This window comes from Gopherus evgoodei, chromosome 6, assembly GCF_007399415.2.
Source record: "Gopherus evgoodei ecotype Sinaloan lineage chromosome 6, rGopEvg1_v1.p, whole genome shotgun sequence".
Taxonomy (NCBI): domain Eukaryota; kingdom Metazoa; phylum Chordata; order Testudines; family Testudinidae; genus Gopherus; species Gopherus evgoodei.
Window position 1 is genome coordinate 119,113,857 of NC_044327.1, and position 14,795 is coordinate 119,128,651.

At 44.3% G+C, this 14,795-nt stretch overlaps 1 protein-coding gene across 1 annotated transcript in view; it reads right to left on the reverse strand.

Annotated features, from left to right (window-relative positions):
* Positions 1–14,795, reverse strand: part of DCC (DCC netrin 1 receptor) — a 939,470-nt gene that overhangs the window by 509,316 nt on the left and 415,359 nt on the right.

The following is a 14,795-nucleotide window of genomic DNA, read 5'->3' on the forward strand; positions in this document are numbered from 1 at the left end:
ACTAGATTAAAAATAGTGCAGATGTGCCTACCCCTGCTACAATTATACCTTAATTTGTGATGCAAATGTACCCTGAATGTCTCAGGAGTGGAGCTGGCCAGGAGACAGGGCTAGGAGAAACAAAGGAAGCTGGTGAAACATCTCTGCTCTGCTCTGTTTAAAACTACACTCATAGGGGAGGAAAAGTTTAACCAATGCTCAAGCTTTTGCTTAATGACATTCAAAGCCTTTCATTCTGACAAGTTCCTGATGTTTCAAGTAATATGTTTTGAAAGCCCCCTGGAGCAGCCCTTAAAGCTTTCTAAACCAGGTGTTCAAATGCAAAGCAGAGGAGATACAATTCTTCAGCTAGTTCTACAACCTCACTTCCCAGCTAGCCCCTTTTCTGTCATATTCTATTCAGGTCCTTATGTCACCTTCATCACCATGCTATTCAGGGGATCAGGGAGTATCGTTCCATCTTCTCAGCTAGGCTAGCCCTAAGTCCTCACTCATATTTATAAAACCAAACCAAAATAAACACTCTACATTAATAAAGTGTGTATGGAATTTCCTAGAGTTAAGATTGGTTAAGTATTAGCACTAAAACACATGGAAATCACAAGTTAATGTATCTTTTTACACCCAACACAATTCTTCAGTCTCAAGTCTTTGCATCTACACCAGTGGTTCTCAAACTTTTGTACTAGTAACCCCTTTCACATAGCAAGCCTCCAATTGCGACCCTCTTTATGAACTAAAAACACTTGGCTATACATTTAACACCATTATAAATGCTGGAGGTGAAGCAGGGTTTGGGGTAGATGCTGGCAGCTCACAACACCCCCCCATATAATAACCTTGCAATCCCCTGAGGGCTCCCGACCCCAAGTTTGAGAACCCTTGATCTATACCAACAGACTGACACCCTCTCCAACACATCAGAACATAAGAACGGCCATACTGGGTCAGACCAGAGGTCCATCTAACCCAGTATCTGTCTACTGACAGTGGCCAATGCCAGGTGTCCCAGAGGGAGTGAACTTAACTGGTAATGATCAAGTGATCTCTCTCCTGCCATCCATCTCCACCCTCTGACAAACAGGCTAGGGACACCATTCCTTACTCATCCTGGCTAATAGCCATTAATAGACTTAACCTCCATGAATTTATCCTGTTATCTTTTAAATGCTGTTATAGTCCTAGCCTTCACAACCTTCTCAGGCAAGGATTTCCACAGGTTGACTGTGCGCTGTGTGAAGAAGAACTTGCTTTTACTTGTTTTAAAACTTCTGCCCATTAATTTCATTTGGTGGGCCCTAGTTCTTGTATTATGGGAATAGGTAAATAATTTGTCCTCATCTATTTTCTCCACATCACTTATGATTTTATATACCTCTATCATATCCCTCCTTAGTCTCCTCTTTTCCAAGCTGAAAAGTCCTAGCCTCTTTAATCTCTCCTCATATGGGACCTGTTCCAAACCCCTAATCATTTTAGTTGCCCTTCTCTGAACCTTTTCTAGTGCCAGTATATCTTTTTTGAGATGAGGAGACCACATCTGGATGCAGTATTCAAGATGTGGGCATACCATGGATTTATATAAGGGCAATAATATATTCTCCATCTTATTTTCTATCCCTTTTTTAATGATTCTTAACATCATGTTTGCTTTTTTGACCGCCTCTGCACATTGCGTGGACGTCTTCAGAGAACTATCCATGATGACTTCAAGATCTTTTTCCTGATTTATTGTAGCTAAATTAGCCCCCATCATATTGTATATATAGTTGGGGCTATTTTTTTCCAATGTGCATTACTTTACATTTATCCACATTAAATTTCATTTGCCATTTTGTTACCCAGTCACTTAGTTTTGTGAGATCTTTTTGAAGTTCTTCACAATCTGCTTTGGTAGTAACTATCTTGAGTAGTTTAGTATCATCTGCAAACTTTGCCACCTCACTGTTTACCCCGTTCTCCAGATCATTTATGAATAAAATGAACAGGATTGGTTCTAGGACTGAACCTTGGGGAACACCACTAGTTACCCCTCTCCATTCTGAAAATTTACCATTTATTCCTATCCTTTGTTCCCTGTCTTTTAACCAGTTCTTAATCCATGAAAGGACCTTCCCTTTTATCTCATGACAACTTAATTTACATAACAGCCTTTGGTGAGGGACCTTGTCAAAGGGTTTCTGGAAATCTAAGTACGCTATGTCCACTGGATCCCCCTTGTCCACGTGTTTGTTGACCCCTTCAAAGAACTCTAATAGATTAGTAAGACACGATTTCCCTTTACAGAAACCATGTTGACTTTTGCCCAACAATTTATGTTCTTCTGTGTGTCTGACAATTTTATTCTTTACTATTGTTTCAACTAATTTGCCTGGTACTGATGTTAGACTTACCGGTCTGTAATTGCTGGGATCACCTCTAGAGCCCTTTTTAAATATTGGTGTTACATTAACTATTTTCCTGTCATTGGGTACAGAAGCCGATTTAAAGGACAGGTTACAAACCATAGTTAATAGTTCTGCAACTTCACATTTGAGTTCTTTCAGAACTCTTGGGTGAATGTCATCTGGTCTCGGTGACTTGTTATGTTAAGTTTATCAATTAATTCCAAAACCTCCTCTAGTGACACTTCAATCTGTGACAGTTCCTCAGATTTGTCACCTACAAAAGCTGGCTAAGGTTTGGGAATCTCCCTAACATCCTCAGCCATGAAGACTGAAGCAAAGAACTCATTTAGTCTCTTCACAATGACTTTATCATCTTTAAGTGCTCCTTTTGTAATTCAATCATCCAGGGACCCCACTGGTTGTTTAGTCGGCTTCCTGCTTCTGATGTATTTAAAAAACATTTTGTTATTACCTTTTCAGTTTTTGGCTAGCCATTCTTCAAACTCCTTTTTGGCTTTTCTTATTACATTTTTGCACTTCATTTGGCAGGGATTAGGCTCCTTTCTATTTACCTCACTAGGATTTGACTCCCACTTTTTAAAAGATGCCTTTTTATCACTCACTGCTTATTTTAGATGGTTAAGCCACGGTGGCTCTTTTTTAGATCTTTTACTGTGTTTCTTAATTTGGGGTATACATTGAAGTTGGGCCTCTATTATCGTGTCTTTAAAAAGCGCCCATGCAGCTTGTAGGGATTTCACTTTAGTCACTGTACCTTTTAGTTTCTGTTTAACTAACCCCCTCATTTTTGCATAGTTCCCCTTTTTGAAATTAAATGTCACAGTGTTGGGCTGTTGAGATGTTCTTCCTACCACAGGGATGTTAAATGTTATTATATTATGGTATCTATTTCCAAGCGGTCCTGTTATAGTTGCCTCTTGGGCCAGTTCCTGCGCTCCACTCAGGACTAAATCAAGAGTTGCCTCTCCCCTTTTGGTTTCCCATAACAGCTGCTCCAAGAACCAGTCATTTAAAGTATCGAGAAATTTTGTCTCTGCATTTTGTCCTGAGGTGACATGTTCCCAGTCAATATGGGGATAATTGAAATCCCCCACCATTATTGAGTTCTTAATTTTGATAGCCTCTCTAATTTCCCTTAGCATTTCATCATCACTATCACTGTCCTGGTCAGGTAGTGTTGCGTGGAACAACATATAAGCAAGCTTAGCTCTAATTTAACAGCATTGTTGGCAAGGGAGCCACAACTTAAGCCCGAAGATAAATCAATAGAAGGATAAAAGCCAATAGAATACCATGGCCAACTAGCCCGATACATGCCTAGCAAGGCTGCAGATGCTTGCTGTACAGCAGGCTGACTTATAGGACCAAATTTTGAAAGTGATCATAAAAACAGCCTCAATGTTTGCATGTGCAATCCAATATATGTGCCAACTACCTGATTTGTGGGCAAAGTCAAGTAATCAGATTTCTTAGTCTAGTATTTGCCTTCACAATTCATTGGACCCAAAACTTTGCTTGAAAAAATGAAAACCATTAAAAATTATGCTCAGCTAAAATGAAAAATTACAGCTGATGAGCACTGCAGAGATACTCAGAGAGAGGAGGAGAATGCTTGTACAGAAGCTCCTAAAAGCATTATGATTCACCAATCCTTTTTCTCCCCTGTGCTGTATCTGTGCAGCTCACATAAAAATTATTTCCTAGGGATGAATTAACTCAGTCTTAGTCCTTATTTTCAAGGCATTCAATGGCCTGGATCCAATATATCTAAAAGATCACCTAAAACACTATGGCAAGGGCTGTAATCAACGGCTTTTCTCCTATGGCACAATAGAACTCTACATCCTACAACTATGTAGGGGACAGCGTTTTCTCAGGGGATGGTCCCAGACTATGGAACAAACTCCCATAAGGACCATCACAAAGCTCACTTCCTTCTATTCCAAATACAAGGGACTCTTCTTTAATGAGCGTTTTCTAACATAAAAACATAGCATTTTGTGCATAAAAGAAACAAAAAATATTACATAGGTTGCACACACAATTCTCTCCCTGGGGATAGGATACGAGAGAGAACAAACTACACATGACAGATATCAGCCATGCCGTTTAATGTACTATGGAAGGCATCCAGATACTACAATGATGAGAGTGGTACAAGAACCTACATAGTATAGAATTGAAAAGCACTGTCCCCATAGATGGCCGCAGTAGATGAAATGAACCAACTCTTTTATGAGGCCCACTTTTAAATGCTTCCTTAGCTGAGACAATGTCAGCCATCCTAGGAAGACCCCATCCACTGCTTTACAGCATCCAGTGACAAACTGGTTTTACCTGAATGTATTCTTCCATGAGCCTGATTGCTTTTTCCCTAGCGGTCGAGTCATAGGTACAACTCAGCCCAACTGCTAAAAATAACCATCTTTGGAATTCCAGAGAGCCTGCTAAGTGGCTATCACCTTATCATAGAAAGAAGCCAGTCATAGAGGTGGCTAACAGCAACCACAGATACTACTATAGGTAGATAGGAGCCTAGACTTCTAAACTCAGAAGTCAGACTGTAAGATGGTGGCAGACTCCAAGGCCATATATATAGGAAATAAGGTTTTCGAGGCAGTGATTTTAAAATCCTACATTAGGAATCAAGGTAACTGCTGCTAAAGCCTGCTGGCAGGTGCCTCCATGTAACTCCAGTGAGAATATTGTGATACTCTGTGTCTCAAAGTGATACTCTGCACCTCATATTCACCATGGTGATATAATTATGATATGTTTTGTACAAAGTCTGTGTAACCCACTGTAAGCCGGTCGTGTCGGGGCTCATCCCTCTCAGGCGCGGCGAGGGGCCAGGGCGCCTCCTAGCACGCTGCAGTCCGGGTAGGCTTAGCCCCTCCGTAGGTGTTGAGGGGGGTACAGGGTCTGCAAACAAGGTAGAACCCAGGCCCTCTAGCCGGGTCCGGGCTCTCAAAGTAAATAAGCCCCAGCCCTTGGACAGGGCGGGATGGTAACAGTTCAAGCTCAGGCCTCTAGCAGGGGCTGAGCAAACACAGTATCAGCCCGGGCCCTTGGCAGGGCGGGGCAGTAGCAGTTCAAGCTCAGACCTCTAGCAGGGGCTGAGCAAACACAATATCAGCCCGGGCCCTTGGCAGGGCGGGGCAGTAGCAGTTCAAGCTCAGACCTCTAGCAGGGGCTGAGCAAACACAGTATCAGCCCAGGCTCTTGGCAGGGCAGGGCACCAAACACAAGTCTAGTTAGCTCTGGCCCTTTGGGTCAGGGCAGAGCAGTGGCAAAGTCAAAGGGGCTCAGCCCTTGGTTCGGGCGGGGCACCAAACACAAGTCTAGTTAGCTCTGGCCCTCTGGATCAGGACAGAGCAGTGGCAATAGGCGGGAAGAGGGGGAGTTTGCCACCCGGTTACGGGTGGCAGGGGGAACGCAGGCCCTCCCACTCCACTGCGTTCCAGCCCGGGGCCCTAGCAGCGGTCAAGACCCGCTACGGTCAGTGGGGATCCTGGCCGCAACACAGTGACATGGGTTCAAAACAGAGAGCTAAGGGTTAATGTCTCTTTCACCTGAAGCACCTGACCAGAGGACCAATCAGGAAACCGGATTTTTTTCAACTCTGGGTGGAGGGAAGTTTGTGTCTGAGTCTTTTGTCTCTCTGTCTGCTTTCTTTGAGCTTTGGAGAAGTAGTTTCTGCTTTCTAATCTTCTGTTTTTAAGTGTAAGGACCAAGAGATCAGATAGTAAGTTATATGGTTTCTTTTCTTTGGTATTTGCATGAATATAAGTGCTGGAGGGCTTTGATTTGTATTCTTTTTGAATAAGGCTTTTTATTCAATATTTTTTAAGCAATCGACCCTGTATTTTGTCACCTTAATACAGAGAGACCATTTGTATGTATTTTTTCTTCCTTTTTATATAAAGCTTTCTTTTTGAGACCTGTTGGAGTTTTCTTTTCTGGGAAATTTCAGGGAAATTGAGTCTGTACTCACCAGGGAATTGGTGGGAGGAAGAAATCAGGGGGAGATCTGTGTGTATTGGATTTGCTAGCCTGATTTTGCATTCCCTCTGGGTGAAGAGGAAAGTGCTTTTGTTTCCAGGACTGGGAACGGAGAGGGGGAGTCACTCTGTTTGGATTCACAGAGCTTGTGTCTGTGTATCTCTCCAGGAGCACCTGGAGGGGGGAAGGGAAAAAGGATTATTTCCCTTTGTTGTGAGACTCAAGGGATTTGGGTCTTGGGGTCCCCAGGGAAGGTTTTCCAGGGGGACCAGAGTGCCCCAAAACACTCTAATTTTTTGGGTGGTGGCGGCAAGTACCAGGTCCAAGCTGGTAACTAACCTTGGAGGTTTTCATGCTAACCCCCATATTTTGGACGCTAAGGTCCAAATCTGGGACTAGAGTTATGATAGTCTGCCACCCGGTTACGGGTGGCAGGGGGAACGCAGGCCCTCCCACTCCACTGCGTTCCAGCCCGGGGCCCTAGCAGCGGTCAAGACCTGCTACGGTTAGTGGGGATCCTGGCCGCAACACACTGACATGGGTTCGGGCTCTTCAGGAGCCAAACCAGGGTCGGCTACCCCGGGCCACTTCCAACCTCCCTCTCTCTGGGTACTTGGTCCTTGCCAGCGTCGTCTGGGGGGTCCCAGACCATGGGCTCCTCTGGGTACCGGTCGTGGGGAAGCTCAGGCCACTCCTCGGGGCATCGGGTACACGGCAGGTCAGGCCGACGTTCCTCCGGGTACCGGATCTGCGGCAAGTCCAGCCAGCGCTCCTCCGGGTAGTGGGCACGGGGCAGGTCCGGCCAGCGCTCCTCCGGGTAGTGGGCGCGGGGCAGGTCCGGCCAGCGCTCCTCCGGGTAGTGGGCGCGGGGCAGGTCCGGCCAGCGCTCCTCCGGGTAGTGGGCGCGGGGCAGGTCCGGCCAGCGCTCCTCTGGGTAGTGGGCGCGAGGCAGGTCAGGCCCGGCGGGAGCCCGGACACCAGCATCTGTCCTCTCCAGCAGCCTGCGCCCAACTGAGCGCTGGGGCCGGGCTTTTATACTTCCTGTCCCGCCCCTTGACTTCCGGGGGGTGGGGACAGGCAGTGCTGGCTCCGCCCACTGAGGCACCTGCTCTGGCTCGTCCCTCTCAGGCACGGCGGGGAGCCAGGGTGCCTCCTTACACCCACACACCTTCTGAGTGTGGTGTTGTGTCCCATCTAGCAGCCGTAGCTAACAGGCAGTTGACTTTTAGCTCATGCTATAGCAGTTCATGCACTAATCTCCCAGAGGTCCCCTGTTCGATCCTGCCTGCCGACGACCAGGGTCTATCGGTGTTACATATGCCTTGTGAGGTAATTTAAAAAAGTATTGATCGACTGAACATTAATATCCTGTTGGATTGTATGCGCTATCATTGTATGTGAAGTTATTACGTTGCTATGTATGTGTTGCTGAAATATGTTGTGAGACTGGAAACACCTACAAGCGGCCTTTCAGGTGCAACAATAAAAAGGCCAAACAATGTTGATGGCTCATTGAGGAGAATACAAACACTCATGAAGATTACCCCAGAACCTGTGGACAATGGAAACCTCTCAGAGATAGCACATACCCAAAGGAGACTGGTTGACTCGGGTCACCACAAAAGATGTTTCCAGCAAGTTGGAAGAAGATACAAAAGGGGGAAGTGACATCCTCGCTTGGCCTCACTCCCGCTAAAACACAGCACCTGAAAACACCTAAGGAATAAATATTGAACAGGAAAGGGTTGCCAGACAGGAAAGAAGAAAGCTTGCCTGCCTATGGAAGCTTGGTGTACTGTTTGTACTATGTAACAGGGTGAGAAACTGCTTGATTCAAATCCTATCCAGTTTAGAGAACTTAGATTGTGTTTTTGTTTTATTTCTTATTGTAATCATCTTTGATCTGTAAGCTATTACTTATATTCACTTAAAATCTATCTTTCTGTACTTAATAAATTTGTTTTATATTTTTTACCTAAAACAGTGTATTTTGATAGAAGTGCTTAGGACATCTGCTCAGTAATAACAACTGGTGCATGATCCTCTCTACTTTGAGGGAGGGGAGGATTGGGTAATACATTTATACCAGTCAGGCTTTTGACTGGGACAAGATGGTACAGCTCTGGGGTTCTAGGCTGCGAAGCTGGGGAGAAGCCTTCAGGTAACTGCAGCTGGGTGTGTCCCTGCCTGTGTAAAGGTTTGTATGAGTGCAGAACTGGGAGCGATCTGCAGCTTTTCACAGAAGCACAGTGTGAGAGGATGTGCCCAGGCTGGTGAGACAAATGGCTTGGCGTACCCCAGTTCCAGGTTACATCCTGGGGAAGGCAGCATCACAAATGTAACCTACCTATTTTAGATATGCATATAACATCCAAGTGCTTAGTCTTTAACACATTTATCCTCAAGACATTTCTGAGAAGCAGGCCAGCGTTATTATCCCCATTTTGGGGAACTGAGGCAAAGGGACTAATGGTAAAATTTTTTAGAGGGAACTTAGGTACTTAGGAGTCCCACTAAGGCCTTTTTTACACTACAGAGTTAAGAAGACATAAGGCAGCTTACGTCAACCTAACTATGGAGGTGTATTTACTGCAATGCTGCTCCCGCTGCTTTAACGCTCCTGTTCTGACATAATAAAACTATTCCAGTGAGAGGCGCAGAGCATAGGGCGACATAGCTAGAGTGATGCAGTGTCAGTGTAAACACTGTGCTGCTTACATGGTCCTAAGCGGCCTCTAGGAGGTGTCCCTAAATGTGCACCATGACTGCTCTGGTCACCATTTTGAACTCTGCTGCCCTGCAGCCAGGTACACAGGCAGGCACCCCTCCCCTTTCAAAGCCCCAAGGAGTTTTGAAATTGCTCTTCCTGCTTGATTGTCATGGAGAGCTCACACAGCAACTGCCCAGCTGAACATGCCAGCTTCACACAACAAACATGCTCTGGCCTGGAGTACACAGGAGTTGGTGGATCTCTTGCGTCTGAGGGGAGAGGAAGCTAAGGGGCTGTGGGGAGAAATCACTGTAGGGAAGCGGGGAAGAGAATCACAAGGATCTCTCTTCCTCCCCTCTGCCTCATTACACGCATCTTCAGGGGCCACAGCAGTACCCAAGACACTCTGCCCCCCGGCAGAGCAAACACAATGACAGCCGCACATACACCCAGCTGTGAGCGCCTCGTTGGATATGTGCTTGTGAATTCCCTGTTCCCTCCCCTTTAAAGATACTTTTCCCTGCATGTATGAAGTTTACCTCAGCATTACATAGGTATATTTGCATAGGTCTGGAACAAAAATCTATTTATGGCAATTGAATTGATCTTTGTTATTCTCCATCACATGATGGCTGCTGCTAAAATTCAAGACAATAGTAATAGGTGCATGTGCATTATTACAGTCAGGCACACACAGCAATCATTACAAGATTCATAGCACGGTGCAAACTATGTGAGACAGCACACTACAGCAACACACATTACTGTGGCTCTGTGTTAACATGCTCCTTTAAGGCCTCCATCAGCCCAACAGGTCCCCTCCTCCTCCCACTGAGCTCCTCTGATAGCCTTGCATTCAGAATACACAGCACAGTACTGAAGAGCAGTGCAGGATTCATGCTTTCTGACAAGAGCTGACAGCTCACAGATTACCAGTGCAGTTGAAAAGCAGCTGGAATGGGACTGAGAAACCTGCATCATGTGATGCTGAACCTGACCCCATAAGGCACTGCAAATTCTTCCCAAGACATCCTGCAGCCAGCAGCTACCCATGGTGCACTGCTCTCTGGGTTGATGCAAGAGCTGCTACTGTGGATGTGCTGTGCCAACACAAGAAGTGTAGTGTGAACATGCAAGAGCAATTTAATTATAGCAGTGGCTGTACATCAGTGTAGCTTAAATCAGCTTAACTTTGTAGTGTAGACATAGCGTCCTACATACATAAGTTTGTTTTAAAAACAGGACTTAGGCTCCTAAGTTATTTAGGTACTTTTGAAAAATGTTATCTTAAATGACTTACTCCAAGTCTCTCTCTCAGTTTGTAGCAGAACAGGAACCAAAATTTGGGTTTCCCAAAGACCATCTTTTCTTTTTAGATAAAATAGATGGGAGTGTCTTTTGGGGGGTGCAGAAATCCTGACAGAAACTTTACAGGTGAAAAGGAAGCTTAGGCTCATGTGGTGGTGTTAGTTTTCAGCTATAGACAATAAAATGAAAAAAAGAACCTGAAAGGACATAAATTTGGACTCCAATTCAGGTCTATGCTCTCTGCTGAGAATGGGGTGGGCATTTAACTAGTTCACACAGACCCATGTGGGAAGTTATCATTTGGCAATAAACCCTGCATCCATCAGTCTATGGACATCAATTACTTTCAGACACTCATTTTTTCCTCCATTTAAAAAAAAAATTAACAGATGCTCTTTATGCTCAATATTCACCTGCCAAAAAGTCTTCTTTTATTATGCTATTCTGATGTTCCCTTAGCTAGTGCCTCTTTGTTTTGCCATCCCAGGGTGAGTAATATTGCTTTCTGCCAAGAGAGCAAAAGAAGCTTAAATGTTTTCAACCAGATTCATTTCCCCAAAAAACAAAGCATTTGGATTCACTTCTGAGGAATCAAACTGTTTTCAGTTCAGGCATCTGAGGGTAAAGTAAGATGTCATTTCAGCAATTTGCATTTAGCAGTCTATTACTGAATTAGGAGCCTATTACTTCATTCTGCTACAGTGCCACAATCTTTTTTAGTAGATTCTTTCAGTAGAATTTCACCTTGGAGATTCAGGGGTCAAATGCCATAAGGTTTGCATATTATATATCATGACATCTCTACAGTTATATTTAATGTAAAATATAAAAAAAAATATTTTACATTTTCTTAGCAATGTTAAACTAGCTAAACTACAATTCTACATGCCTGGGGTTGTACTGAAAACATTTTCCTGTATATCATAGTATATTTCTATTAGAATTAGTCTCAATAATATCTGTTATTGTTTTTTATAAAGTAGAATGTGCCAGATGCTTTACAGACCACTACCCTGTAAAGACCAGAGGGGACATGTTCTAAGTACGTAAGCAAATTAGAAGCCTATATTACCATAACTTTCAGTGAGGTTTAGGCTCCTAAGTCATTTAAGTGCTTTAGGAAATTGTACCCCAGGTCTACTGAGCCCTGGTCTACACTGGGGGAGGGAGGAGGAATAACACAGCTGAAGTCGACATACTTAGATTGACTTACTGTGGTGTCTTCACCGCGGTGAATCGACTGCTGCTGCTCCTCCGTCGACTCTGCCTGCGCCTCTCATGACGCTGGAGTACAGGAGTCGATGGGAGAGCGCTCGGGGGTTGACTTATTGCATCTAGACTAGACACGATAAATCAATCCCCACTGGATTGATCGCTGCCCGCCGATCCAGCGGGTAGTGAAGACGTACCCTAAGACTCTAATCAAACTGTGACTACTCACAGGTGTGAATTTAAACACCTGCATAAACACTTGCAGGATCTAGTCTCAAAACTGTCAATGCAAAACAAATGGGGTGGAGTAGAAACCAAGACAAATCTGTGTACTCAGACACTACTGTGTAACATAGATCTTCTTAGCTCTACAAGTCTGTCCTCTTATTTTGGTGTGGGGAGTATTAATGAGCTGGAGTCTCTGCTGGTGTAAGCTGATGTGTCACTGTAGTCGGTAGCTGATTTACAGCACCTGCGAATCTGGCCTGATGTGTCTAGTTAGTTAAGGCTCCTTTACGGAGAGAGCCAAGGTGAAAAGTTCTCAGGTGGCAAGGGATAGAAACAGCATTATAAAAGCTAAATATATTGATTAAGGATGGACTTGGCAAAGAAGAGGGGAGACGTGTGGTTACTAACATAGGGGGTTGCATAGGAAGGGGCCTGGCACCAAGGATGTGTGACATGGAGAGAACAGTCAATTGAGGGTGACAGGGAGCCGAAAGAGATCATAATATAGACAGGGTTTTTTTTAAATGCATAATGATGAAAAAAGTGTTAGCCCCCTGCCCCAATCTGAAGAATTAAGACAATTCTCACAGAAATATTCCCCACAAAGAAAGTTTAATTGTGATCTATTAAGTCATCTGTAGTCAATGCTCAACAATTATGGTGGGTTTACCCATCTTCCGCCAGTTCCCATTTTCAAATTTGCCTGAAGTGTTATTTTTAAAACCTAGTCATGCAGAAAGTGTATGTACTAGAGATTTTTCAGCCATCACACAGTCTTATATGACCTATATATGACCTAAACAAATAGTCTCAAAGGGACTGTCCAGGTCTGAGGCCAAATACACAGGCTGGTTAATGGTCCCTTTGTGACCACTCAAGTGGCACAATGGAGCCATGACCTATGTGCAAATGCCCAGCAGAAAGACATCCTGCTGGCACATCCGCATCCCTTTCCCGCACAGAGACAACACAAAGTTCCACTTCAGCACAACAATCCTCCACTGGCTTAGTCCCATTAAGGAGTTTAAACCAGTCATGCAATTTAAAGTTGCGTGTCAGCAAACAGATTGAGTCACAGCCGGAACCAGAATCAGCCTCCTGGCTTGTCCCATCTAGCCAATTATTTCCAAAATGGCTTTCCCCTAACCAGTTGCTGACATTAAGCTCAGCTCACATTATCAACATAAAGAATTTAAAAATCTAATTTCCTTGCCATCCTTTACTCTGATTATTTACTTCTTGAACTTTACTCAGTGTGACCAGTGAAGTTTGACTCTATTTTCCCATCTAGATACTAATTCTGCAGGAAAATGTTCTGTGAGAGTCAGATGTTTTATGGTCAGTTACTTTGCCTTAGTGAGTTTTGCTTTCTGATTCAATGCACTAGCACAGTGTTTCTCAAATGCAGCCAATGTGGCCACATGTGGCCACCAGGGGCTTTTCTTGTAGCCACAGTCTCCTGGGCTGGATGGAGGGCAAAGTAGCAGCCACTCCCCCTCCCTATTGCTCCTGGATGCCCCGCCTTGGTGTTGATTGCTGGGGCTGCCAGCAGAGGTTGGGCCATGTCCCTCTGGAGACAGCTGGGGCACAATGCTGGAGTAGCAGGCAGCTGGTGAGTTCCCCACCTTCCCTAGGGCAGTGGGGGTTCAGCCCTGGGGTGGCAGGCTCAGATTGCACAGCAGGCCCCAGGCTCTAGCCCTCTACTGCCTCCCGTGGCCAGCTATTCAGGGCTTAATTTGTCCCCAGGCTTGGCAGGGCTGAGTACATCAGAGTAAGCAGTTTTGATTTAACTATTTAAATGCAATCCTGACTGTGTTTGTTTATATAATAGATTTCTGAGAGGTCCAAAGTCCGTAACCAGGTTTGAATCTCATCTATCTTAAAAAAAGTCAGAGGTTGCTCAGATCCAGGGCTTTGTTCTTGCCTAATAGAAATAGATGCATTATATGAAGTTCTTATTCAGATGTCAACTCCCCTGAAGTTTGTTCAGGTCTGTGGGCTTTGACCTCGTTCCATCTCTAATTCTCAGTAAATTTATATATATTCTTTGAAACAACCTAAATTTTGGGCTTAACATGTCTTAGCAATGTCTCTAAATGGAGAAAAAAAACCCACTGAATGTGCAAAGTGATGTAGCTTTTAATATTTACTAAGAGTTCCACCTGGGTTTGAATCATTGTGGGTGTAGCTATCTGTCATCCACACCAGCTGAACTGTTAATTTTCAGCGACAATACACCTGTGGGGAAACAGGAAATACCACCCTTATTTTTTTTTAATCCACTGACAAATCCACATACTGCTTTGTCTCTGCTCAGACAGAAATCAGAGGGTACAAATCTCTTCATCTTCCTTTCAGCACTTCTTGCCAAGGTGCTAGTGGCTTGCAGCCAGTAAATGGAGTAGGCTTCCTGCCAATCACCAATGAAACCATTTCAGCTGTTTCTCAAAACAGGAAGTCAGAAAGTAAAAGGCCTTTCACTGCTGTAGGAGCTAGAGCGAGCCATATTTCAAAATCCCTAATTAAAAACAAAAAGAATGGAGCTTTTGTCATCCGCATGCCATGCATTGGTAGTACACTGGTATCATAAACAGATAAGTAAGAGTTAATAGAACAGAAGTACTTCATCTCTCTTTTGCCTGTAAAGGGTTAACAAGATCAGTGAGCCTGGCTGTCACCTGACCAGAGTGACAGGATACTTTCAAAAGATGACAGGATACTTTCAAATCTTGAGAGAGGGAAGTTTTTGTGTGTGCTGTTAGTTTTTGGTTGTTGTTCACTCTAGGGGCTCAGAGGGATCAGACATGCAACCAGGTTTCTCTCCAATCTCTTTGATACAGTCTCTTATAGTCCAGAATAGTGAGTATTAGGTAGATAAGGCGAGTTAGGCTTATGGTTGTTTTCTTTATTTGCAAATGTGTATTTGG